The sequence below is a fragment of the Struthio camelus genome, chromosome 1 (assembly GCF_040807025.1).
Source record: "Struthio camelus isolate bStrCam1 chromosome 1, bStrCam1.hap1, whole genome shotgun sequence".
In the NCBI taxonomy this organism is placed as follows: domain Eukaryota; kingdom Metazoa; phylum Chordata; class Aves; order Struthioniformes; family Struthionidae; genus Struthio; species Struthio camelus.
Genome location: NC_090942.1, coordinates 83,904,725 through 83,917,208, shown reverse-complemented (window position 1 = coordinate 83,917,208; position 12,484 = coordinate 83,904,725).

Here is a 12,484-nt window from a genome sequence, read left to right as displayed (position 1 = left end):
CATCAGTCAGACCTTCTTAAAAAGCAGTGGTATTATTCCACTCATATGACCCACTGCAGAAATTTCCATGGCTCAGCTGACTCTGTTGTGGGTAAAAATCACTCTTGTGCAGAGAACATGCTCAAGGCTTATAAACCTCTTGAATGTCCTTTAAAACCTTAAAGCAGGGATTAAGTAGGACTTAAGAGGAACATATGACTTGTGCTTGTCTTCAGTACAGTGGTGAATTTCATATTATGCAAGGAAACAGCTCCTTTGATTGTTTTGTATTTACTTGGTGCTAATGTCACTGGATGCCCCTTTTCTTCCCATGACTAGCGTAAAAGACCAGCCAGATCCATTTGTGTAGGGCTTGGCACTGCAGAGTTCCAGTCCCAGCTGGGCCATCCCACCACCATTGTAATAAAAATCATAACTTAATTCTGATTCTACTCAGTGCTCCAAGCTTATAATTCACTATTCACATTACCCCTTGTTGGCTAAATAAGTAGTCTTTTGCTCTTGGTAGGTAAGCGGGTAACATGTCTTTGCAGGTGTTGATTTGATTTGTTTTCCCTCTTGCCATATACCACTTGCTTTTGATGGGGATTCTCCTTTATCTCCTTCAGTTGATTGTTTCCTGTGTTTTTTCAGCAGAAAGGCTGGAGTTCTGTTCCATGCATTGATTTTCCAGCAACCTAATGAGATATGAGCAGTCACAAGTGCTTGTGTGTTAGAAGTGAGTGTCTTTTTTCCTTAAATAAAGTTTACTCTCAAAAAAATTACAGCTGTGCATAATGTGAATTTACTCAAAAATAAGTTTGAAATTTAAGATAGCTTGTATTGCCCACAATGCAAGATAACCAAAACTAGAGCTAGCATTACAGATAGAGATGTTATCCAGTATCACATCATAATGATTTTTATTTATTTTTCTTAACCAAACATAAAGCCATAATTACTGTTCTACTGCTGCTTTGTTGTGGGAAAATGGCCTCATTGAACTACTCACAGTGGCTTAATATATGTTTAGGTGAAATTATCATAAGAAAATCTATAGATTACTACTGTGTGAAACATGTAAAATTATAAGCTAAAGGGTAAAGAAAAAAATCATATTAATTCAAAATGGAAAAAGAGATGGATTTGCCATGCATAAAATATTTCAAGATCTAGGAAGACTGGGTAGCAGGTAGCGTCTGTTCTTGCAGCTAAGTCAGATGACTTTCGTTTCATGCAGCTCACTAATTAGGGTAGACTTCCTAATCAAGGGGGAGGTGTTGGCATACAAGGACAGAGGTAAGTGTAAGGTTTATGTTATTAAGCTTTAACAGTGAGGATAATGACAGCCAAAGGTTATGACTGGAATGGTAAGTGACAAGCGCTAAATCAGAATATAGGTATTGGGTTGGATGTGCCACTCCAGAAAGCATGCCTACTGGTTTTATTACTGGCTCAACTGCGGGGTTCAGGCAGACAGCCAACATCCTTCTACAGCAAATGGCTTTGTTGGCTCCTGTTGTGTATGACAGAGGTTGAGCTGCTTACCCAGAAAAACGTTGCTGCAGTTCCATGTTGGGCAACGGTCTTCGGCCAGTAAATTAGCTGCTCCAAAGCATCTCCTAGCCTGTAGGAAAAAAAAAAGTAGTTACTCAGTAAGACTGAGTAAGAACAGAGATTCAGTGTTCTGAATCAGGTTTGGAGAATCTTAGCAGTATTTTTGCCTTTTAAAATACAGTTATTGGTAGATCATTTTAAAATAACTGCTGGCAAGATATTTTGCACAGTGATGCTCTCTTTGCCCTACAATGTACATCTTGCCATACTTACTACTCTCTGCATCTTGATGAAAGGCTCTTCATGACATGTTTGGCATTAACAGTGTGTTTCCCCACTGCAATGAAGCCATTGTCCTGAGATAGGTCCTTAGACACTAGTAAAGTTAGAAAATACTGGTGTACAGTGTTGAAAGCTAACTCATAGACTACTGCTTTGAAGCAATGGGACAGAGATAGGAGGTAATGTAGATGAACATCCCTTCTCTTTTCCTATATAGCGCTAAAGGAATTGAAATGTGGGACTTATGGACCAAAAGCTACAGAAATTCGAAAGCCAAGCACAATGACAACTTGTAAATAAATCAGCAAGTTGTCATATAGGGAGGGAAAGATTTCTCTGAAGTATAATGGCCCTGCTGTAATGTGTTCACTAGCTCTTGCTGGCATTTTAAACATCATAGGATTTAGTTTTGATGTCTCAAGTAAAAAAGAGTCATAAAAGAACATGCTCAGAACTAAAGCGCTATCTCTTAACCAACAAAGCCCTTAAGAAATATACCCAACAGCATATAGACAATTTTCTTCAACTACAGACAGTGCAGGAGAGGAGAGGCTCTGATCCTGCAGACGAGGAACAGGTCTCATACCTGAGCAGTCCAGAATAGACCCTGGCTCAGACATAAGTAGGAAAACATACAGAAAAGGAAGATTGAGAAGATAGGACAAGAAGAGCTGTGCCCAAGGCACAGTAAAAGGTAGGAGGACACTGCTGGACTGATAGTCTCGGAGGGACTTCTAGCTGCTTTCACTTCAGTTAAGATATATAATTATTTTTGAAATACTTAACAATCATCTGAGGATGAGGCTGAAAAGCACCTGGGTCTTTTACTTTAATGCACATTAGCTGCCAATATTTGTGTTTATTCAAGTTCCTTCCTTTTATATAAATAATTGCTTCTGCTTCACTTCAGCTGTCTCTGCACTATACAACAAGCATTCTGGCCAGGCAGGTCAGCAGGCACTTTAAAAAAAAAAAAAAAATCCTATTCCTGAGAGAGGACATACAACTGTGACTCTGAACTGAGGCTCTAAGGTAAATTTGCGCTTGAAACATACACTAGTAGTCATTTATGTCTCTCCTGTTTGCTGATAATAATGCAAGAAGCCAGACTGCCAAAGCAACTCTGCAAAGCAGCCTGCACTAGGAAGTTTTATTACAGAAGGACAACAGTAGCAGGTAGCATTTCCAGTCATGTGTCACAGCTGCAAGTACTTGAACTATCCTCTCAGCAGTTTCTGCTGTTGCATGCTTCATTCAAGCATTCTGCAGACCTTGGAGAGCTGAGATTCTGAGAGATTTCCTGAGAATTCCTGAGAATCCTCCTAGAGAAACTGAGCCCTTTATTATAGGGCTTCTGATTCCCCCAGACCTTTAAGTTATTTCCCATTTTGTGTTTGTGTTGCTACTCTTCTCAAAAGGCCTGGTGCTGACATCTTCTCTGGGGCGCTCTGCTTCTCTAGTCTTCATCCATGTTATGCCCGATTATTCCTCTGAGCTCTGCAACCATCTCTGGTTTTCCTCTACCACTGTCCTGTGACCTATTGCTATTGCTGATGATCCCTGCCAGATTGCAGCTGCTTTCCTTTGGCTATCGCTTGTGCTGCTTCTTGCTGTCTGACCTCAGATCTGCTCTGCTCTGAACAGTGGCCTCAAGTGATTGGCTTTTCTCTCTTTCTCTCTCTCTCTCTCTCTCTCTCTCTTTTTTTTTTTTTTAAGTGAGCAGCTTTTTTAGCTTAACTGCTTCTAAAGCCCAGCTGCTGGGCTGCAACACAACCCCCACCACACCTTTTTCTTCAGTCTGTGCTTTCCTAGCTTCTCTTCCAGTCTCAGGGAAAATGCGTTCTGTGGCCCAGCTTTGCCAGGTGAGGATCCCTCCTTGACTCTCTTGTTTTTGCTAGCAGTCCCTCTGCTGTTTTTGCTGCCAACTCTGTTTCCTCTCACTCTTTTTCATTTGTGATACCCACAGCAAGACATCTGGTACTTAAATCTGCCCCGTTAAGTGCTGAATCACTTAAATTCTGCTGCAGTGTGCTACGAGTTGTGTTAGAGCAGAGCTTTAGGCATACTATACTGTGCAAAGGCACAGCTTGACTCCTCATCACCTCTTACCAGAGCATCCTCCAGAGTCCCCTCTCAGAAAGTAGGCTGTCCATTTCTCACACCCATAGAAACCATCATTTCCAAAGGCATGTTGAAGTGGCAGAGAGTCATTATTGATCAGGGTATTATGCTCACACCTCACACTGGGTCATATGCTCTGCAATGGGCATGGATGCCTGACTCAAATCAAGCACCTTCTGTCCCTGAGTATGAAGACATATATTCATTTCCTGATGTCAGCTCTGGTATCTGCAGGGATTACTGCCTGTCCTGCATTAAATGAAATCCAATCTTGTGCATGTGCACACATGCACACAGTGCTCAATCCTTTGCCTAGTAACAGGAGGGGCAACGCCTGTGGTCCTTCTTCCTTTCAGTACAGCCATGCTCAGTGTATGAACGTTTTTTATGCCTGTGTCAGTCCAGTCAGCGCTGCAGTCAACTTTCAGGAGCACTCATCATCATGCTTCCTGGTGGCTGGAGCTCGCACCGCACTTTCACGCCATGCCCAAAGGTGACACAATGGGATTGTTCCACCCCTCTATGCAGGGGCTCCTTTATCTGACTCTATCCCTACTGTGTCAGGGCTCTATCAATAAGTGCTCCAGGTGCTGACTTTGCAGCAGCATGGCTCAAAACTTTCTGTGGCTCTATCTGTTCCAGAGGTTTATAGCAATTTGGGACTGGTTCCCCGCATTGGATTGCCTGTACCTCATCACACGGACCCCTGACTATTGCTAAACGGTGTCTCTGTGTGTTAATGACTTGAGTAGGTGGTTGGATAAACAAGAAGAATCTAGTAGTTCACCTTCACAGAATGGTTGAGGTTGGAAGGGACCTCTGGAGATCATCTAGTCCAATCCCCCTGCTCAAGCAGGGACCTCTAGAGCATATTGCCCAGGATCGTGTCCAGGCGAGTTTTGACTGTCTCCAGCGAAGGAGACTCCACAACCTCTCTGGGCAACCTGTTCCAGTGCTCACCCACCCTCACAGTAAAGAAGTTTTTCCTCAGGTTCAGATGGAACTCCCTGTGGTTCAGTTTCTGCCCGTTGCCTCTTGTCCTGTTGCTGGGCACCACAGAGAAGAGATTGGCCTTATCCTCTTGACACTCCCCCTGCAGATACTTGTACACGTTGATGAGATCGCCTCTCAGTCTTCTCTTCTCCAGGCTGAACAGGCCCAGCTCTTGCTGGCCTGTCTTTCTTCATAGAAGAGGTGCTCCAGTCCCCTCATCATCTTTGTAGCCCTCCGCTGGATTCCCTCCAGTAGGGCCATGTCTCTCTTGGACTGGGGAGCCCAGCACTGGACACAGTACTCCAGGTGAGGCTCCCCAGGGCTGAGTAGAGGGGCAGGATCACCTCCCTCGACCTGCTGGCAACACTCTTCCTAATGCAGCCCAGGATACCCTTGGCCTTCTTGGCCACAAGGGCTCATTGCTGACTCATGGTTAACTTGTTGTCCACCAGCACTCCCAGGTCCTTCTCGGCAGAGCTACTTTCCAGCAGGTCAACCCCCAGCCTGTACTGGTGCCAGGGGTCATTCCTCCCCAGGTGCAGGACCCTGCACTTGCCTTTGTTGATCCTCAGGAGGGTCCTCTCCTCCCGCCTCTCCAGCCAGTCCAGGTCTCTCTGAATGGCAGCACAGCCTTCTGGTGTGTCAGCCTCTCCCCCCAGTTTAGTATCATCAGCAAACTTGCTGAGGGTGCACTCTATCCCTTCCTCCAGGTCATTGATGAATACATTGAACAAGACTGGACCCGGGACTGACCCCTGGGGGACACTGCTAGCTACAGGCCTCCAACTTGACTCTGCGCCATTCACCACAACCCTCTGAGCTCGGCCATCCAGCCAGTTCTCAACCTACCTCACTGTCCACTCATCCAACCCACACTTCCTGAGCTTACCTAGGAGGATGTGATGGGAGACAGTGTCCAAAGCCTTGCTCAAGTCCAGGGAGACAACATCCACTGCTCTGCCCTCATCTACCCAGCCAGTCATTCCATCTGAGAAGGCTATCAGATTGGTCAAGCATGATTTCCCTTTGGTGAATCCATGCTGACTCCTCCTGATCACCTTCTTGTCCTCCACATGCTTAGTGAGGACCTCCAGGAGGAGCTGTTGCATCACCTTTCCCGGGATGGAGGGGAGGCTGACAGGCCTGGAGTTTCCTGGGTCCTCCTTCTTGCCCTTTGGGAAGACTGGCGTGACATTAGCGCTCTTCCAGTCCTCAGGCACCTCTCCTGCTCTCCAGGATCTTTCCAGGAGGATGGAGAGTGGCCTAGCGATAACATCTGCCAGCTCCCTCAGCACTCGTGCGTGCATCCCATCGGGGCCCATGGATTTGCGGATGTCAAGTTTGCACAAAAGATCTCTAACCTGATCCTCCTCGACCAAGGGAGAGTCTTCCTTTCTCCAGACTTCATCTGTGGTCTACAGGGTCTGGAATTCCTCGGGACTGGCCTTAGCAGTGGAGACTGAAGCAAAGAAGGCATTCAGCAACTCTACCTTCTCTGTATCCTTCACCACCAAGACACCCACCCCATTCAGGAGCGGGCTCACATTTTCCTTAGTCTTCCTTTTGCTAGTGATGTATTTGAAGAAGCCCTTCTTGTTGTCCTTGACATCTCTTGCCAGATTTAATTCCAACTGGGCCTTAGCCTTCCTTGTCGCATCCCTGCACACTCTGACAATATATTCCTATATTCCTCCCGAGTGGCCTGTCCCCTTTCCCACATTCTGTAGACTTCCTTCTTCTCTTGGAGTTTGGCCAGGAGCTCCTTGCTCATCCATGCAGGTCTCCTGCCCGCTTTGCTTGACTCCTTACTCAGAGGGATGCACTGCTCTTGAGCCTGGAGGAGGTGATGCTTGAATATTAACCAGCTCTCTTGGACCCCTCTTCCTTCTAGGGCCCCACCGCATGAGTTTCCTCCAAGAAGGTCCCTGAAGAGGCCAAAGTCAGCTCTCCTGAAGTCCAGGGTTGCAATCTACTTATTGCCCTGCTCCTTCCTCATAGGATCCTGAACTCCACCATCCCATGGTCACTGCAGCCAAGGCTGCCCCCAGCCTTCACAACTCCAACTAGACCTTCTTTGTTTGCTAATATAAGGTCTAGCATTGCACCTCTCCTCGTTGGCGTCTCCACCACCTGTGTCAAGAAGTTATCCTCAGTGCTCTGCAGGAACCGCCTCGACTGCTTGTGCCTAGCTGTGCTGTCTTCCTAACAGATGTCAGGGTGGTTGAAGTCTCCCACGAGAACTAGGGCCTGTGATCGTGAGGGGGGATCCCATCCTTTCCCCCCACAGGCAAGAACGAGGAGAAAATGACCTGGGCTCCCAGACCCTTCACCACCATCCCCAGAGCTCTGAAGTCCTGTTTGATGGTTTCCAATTTGCCTTTCGTGTCGTTAGCACCCACATGGAAGAGCAGCAGAGGGTAGTAGTCCGACACGTGGACAAGCCTTGGCAGTCTTTCCATGACATCTCTTATTCGAGCCCCTGGCAGGCAGCAAACCTCTCCGGACAAGAGGTCAGGTCGGCAGAGAGGTGCCTCTGTCCCCTGCAGCAGGCAGTCACCCACAACAATCACTCGCCGCTTCTTCCGGGGGTTGCTGCACAGCACAGGGTCTGCCAGGCCAGTTGCCTCCCTTGGAGCCATGCCCAGCTCCTCCTCGGCTTGGAGGGCGCTAAACTTGTTCTTCAAGGGTAAGTCTTGAGGAGGAGCAAGAGCCTTTCTCCTTCTACGAGAGGTCACCAGCTTCCAGCCCTCTTCAACAGCGTTATGATGCACCTTTACACACGGTGCTGAGCCCTCTGACACCTCCGCTGCAGTGGGGACAGGGGACTCCCGGAGCTGAACAGTCTCCGAGAACGCCCTGTCAATCTCCCGCTCATCCTCTTGGATGCTACGCAGCCTACTAACCTCCTCCCGTAACTCCTTTATCTGGTGACGCAACTGGTCAACCACAGCACACCTCACACAGGAGAGCTGACTGTCAGCCCAGGCCCCACGGAGAGGCCCCAGGCACTCCCTGCAGCCTAACACCTGCAGAGCTGCATCTGCTGTCTGAGGGTCTGTCTGGGTTGAAGCCTCAGACACAGCTGATGCAGCACCTCCAGCAGCCACTGGGGAACGTGCTCTGCCGCGTGTCACGACCATGCCCCGGGGAAGGACACACCACTGTGCAAAATGGAGAGATGCCTTCTTTGCCTTCTGGCGCCCTGCTGCGCAAACTGCTGCGCAAACTGCTGCGTCTGTTCACTGCCTCTGTTGGCTGCGCTCTCAGGAAAGAAGGTCACAGGTAGGTAGAGGTGATCGTGGAACAGTAAAAATGTTGTTGCTTAAGATTTTTAATTACTCCTTACGTAGAACTGTATTTCTCCTAGGGGTACATGCATGCAAGACTTCGGTATTTTCTGTAGGGTAGCTTTGGCACTGTGAGGTGGATTAGCACTTTGCCTCCCATTTTGACTGGTTATACAGCTATTTTTGGAGGAGAATAAAGCCAGGCTCAACCCTCTAGAGTACATTTTCTGTTCTCTCATGCCTCAGATATCCTGTTACTGCCACATTCTGCCCATATCCAATTTATTGATGGAGAAGAAGCAACAAGGTGGTGGCATCTTTTCTCTCCAGTCCAGTTCTATCAGCAAACCTGGTCATACATGGGAATGAGGGCAATTCCTACTTCATCCTTCACAAGCATTCACCTGCAGGATCTGTATACGAACAGAACTAGATCCACTGATAGGCCCTTTTAACCATATAGGGCTCATATTTTATGCATTAAAATGGAGAAGGAAGAACAATGAAATAATATGACAGGCAGGAACAGAAGTTATTATCATCTCCCATGGAGTATCAGCATGTTTTGAAGCATGAGATTTGATTATGGCTGTCAAAACAATGCCCACTAACACTAGGGGATAGTAATAAGGTTCATAAAGGAGTATTAAGAGATAAAAACCTTTTAAAAATCCTTTTTTTATCCTAAGGAATAAAATCCAAATGTCAGCACTACAAGCTCACCCTGGGCTCTAACTGTTAGTTCTTTCCATAGATCATCAAGAGTGAGAGAAAAATCTGCCGGTCAAATTTAGGCCAAAATGTCTTCCTTTATGCATTGCATCTTATGTCTCCAGGGCCATCAAATGATGCCTATGGTGACATTTGCACAACTCATTTACAGCTTTATGCAGCTCTGAATGGAGCTATAATGTTAATAGAGTGTTTTCCAGGCTTAGATGAATTTGGGCTACAATGTTTATGAAAATGAAAATGAAAATCCATAAGGTTCAAAGGATCCAGAAGTTGCTTGACACTTTAGGCTTTGCAATGGTTTCTATCATGTGAGCTATCTCTTCACATCAAGGAAATTTTAGCATGCTGTGAGTGTCACTTATGACATACACATAAATATGTCATGCTGCGAAATCCACTCTGCTGCTGTGTCTGTTGATTTTGATGAGCAGTTTTCAGGTTCTTTGGTGACAGTGGTTAAAGCCTATTTCAGAAACCATGCAAGACCAACGGTTATTTTTTTAATCTGGCTTCAGATTTACAGTCATTCAATACAGTTGTGTTTTTTCTTTTAACCTTTACAAGATGAGGTTTAATCAATAACTCTATTCTTTCTCAAAAAAGTCCCCAAAACAAAAATCCTCCTGCTCTTTCTCATCAGGAAAAGTCTTTCATTTGCCAGAGCAAAGCAGGGAAGACTTCAGCTTTCTCCAGAAGGCAAGACTCTGAACTTGCAGAAATGCAATTTCTCTATAGCTTTTGCTGTACCAAGCCATCTTTGGCACAAAGAGTCTATCAGTTCTGGTCGCTTAAGAAAAGTTACATCAGCAACCATCAAAGAAGGCAGTGAAGCTTCTCAACCTGTGCAACTCTGAAAGCCTGCTGCTTCCCCATCTGCTTATGCTCATCAGCACTAGCACTGCAGACTGACTGCACTTTCCATTCGGGAGTTCAGGTGTCAGTGTTTTTCATGGAGAATGGCTAGAGGAGGAGCATAATGCTATTTGCATTGTAACATCAGACCTGCCACCACACAAATCTGGGCCATCAGTAAGGGGTAAGGAAAGGAATAACAACTGATTTTTACTCATCTATGGAAACAGAAAAGTGCCTAGTGAGATTTTTAAAAGCAGCTGTTCTAAGTGGTTTTGAAATACTGCCTGCTGTCTATCTCAAGCTTTTGATACTTTGCAACTTGTAGTCTTGCTATGGAAACTTTTGTTCCTGAACTGAAGTTCTCAGTTTGACTCTTGGGGGGATTTCCTCTTCTTGCTGGTGGCCATTTTCTATCATATAAAAAGCATAAAATATTAGCAGCCTGACTTAAAATTTGGCAGCAAGTGCATGTCTCCTTACATTCCTCAACATTTAATTCAAACTACTTACCATTGTAAAGTGTAACATATGTCCTCTTTGCAAGTCCTCGTTTTACTGCTCATTAATCTATTTTCCTTAAGATTTTCAGTGACCTAATGGCTAATAGTCCACTTTTCTTAGTAAATTATTTAACTTACAGCATATTTGCTTATCAGGATTGATAGTTAGGCTAGAATGGAGATACAGAAGAGTCCAAAGCTATTCAGAATGGGGGGGGGGAGCAATATCCTTGTTTGTCCTTTCATTGTCTTATAACATAAGAAGAAAGGGTACTATTATTTTTTTCTGCTACTGGTGTACCCACTTCCAAAGAGGCTTTGGGTTCTGCTGTGCTAAGACAGCCCTCAAGAGAATAGTCTAAGCAGTTGTGACAAGCAAGAGAAGCACTTTTAGTCCTGTTGTTCTGATATTAAAGCAGAACAGATAGACTTGTCTGCAATCATGCAAGAAGCCAAGGTTGGAACAGCACCTTGAAATTAGGTTGCTGCTTGTCAGATCTGAATTTTCATCACAAGCCTGCGTATATGTATTTGTCTTTGAGCATACTATATATAATATTGCACCAGACCTGGATAATATTGCAGCGGATCTGGGGTATATAATATTGCACTAGACTTGGATGAATGCTCGCTCACAGAGTTGTTTCTGCAAAGCAATTCCAAGCGCACTGAATGCAGACCTCTCTGAATACTTTGCAGTCAGCTCTGCGCAGCGTGTTATCAAAGCGTGGAATTCACTGCCATAAGAGGATATTGAGTCAAAGGCTGTAGCTGAGTTTCCTGAAGGGCTGAAAACAGGCTGATTAGTTTAGGCAAAGGGACCGCCTTTCTGCTTTTGGTTTTGGTTTGAACAGGGTCTATGGCTGCTGGGTCCAATGGTGGGTGCTGATGCTGAGCTGTCAAATAGGCAATTTTCCAGTTGCAGCTTTCACTGGGAGAAGAGTCTCTTTCCACTTACTGACTTTTTGATTGTTTGCCCAGGATTGGTAGGAAGAGATTTTTTTCTTGCTCAGAAGAGAAACTTCGTCAGAAGTTTCTCACATGACTTTTGGCATATGTGTTGTTCGCTAAAAAGAAAGCACGTACTAGGCTAGACAGGAAATCTGTTCCTTTGCACTTTCATTTCTAACAGGGCTAGTGAACTCGGCATGCAGAGTAGCTGTGATGATGGTACAGCTAGGGCTACAGAATTTTAAAATCATTTGTACTCTAGCAAAGAAAAATACGGGGATAAATAATGGGAAGGAAAGACAAGACAGAAACCACCCATGAGGTCAGGTGTTTAGGTATTTTTGGACTGCTAACACAGTGATCTTAAGTGAAGATAATGTATTATGCAGTGAAAAGCTAATGAGACCAGGTCTGTTAAACAGGGACTTGGTGTTACTTGCTTTGGAGTGCTTCAAATTACACAGGCCTGGGTTGTATTTGATCACCTCTCCTGCTTTGACAAAGTGAGCAGCAGGCTTTTATATAATGTACATGATTATAGAGCGCAGGGAACAATCCCGCACTGGCAGGGGGAGGGAAGCCGATGACATAACGGGTCTTCTCCATCTCGAAGTTCTGTGATTCATCAATTAAATTAATGCAGTGGGTTAAAGCAGCACGAAAGGGCAACTTCTCTGTAACACGCTGCCTTCTGATTAACTCTTCCCTCCCAGTCACAGGCACGCCACTCAGATCCCACTGCGATGTGCTCGGGAGACTCCGTCGGTGCAACCCCATCCATCAGTGAGCACACGGCAGGCTGGGACGGATGGTGACAGCACGGTGCCCGCGACCCCCGCTCCGTGCCATGCCGTGCCGCGCCGCGGGGGCGCCGGACACTGCAAGCGCAGCCGCCGCCCGCCGCGGATGCAGCAGCGAGCTCCGTGCGGGGACTGGGTAAAACCCTGCACCACTCCGGCGGCCTCGGCTGCAGGTGCCGCGGTGGGCAGGCGCGGGAGGTGGCCGGGGCGGGGGGGAGGGGGAGCGATTTCCCCTCTCCTCCTCTTGCCCCCAGACCGGGCTTTGCCCGTCTGCACAGCTCGGGGGGCCGAGGCGGAGGGAGGGAGCCCCACGCACCTGCATGCTCGGGGCAAAGCTTTTTGAGGGAAAGACGTGCCTTGCAGGAGGAAGCAACACAGCCTTCTCCCCACAGGCCAGCCTCGGGGGAGGGGAGGCCTCGCCGTT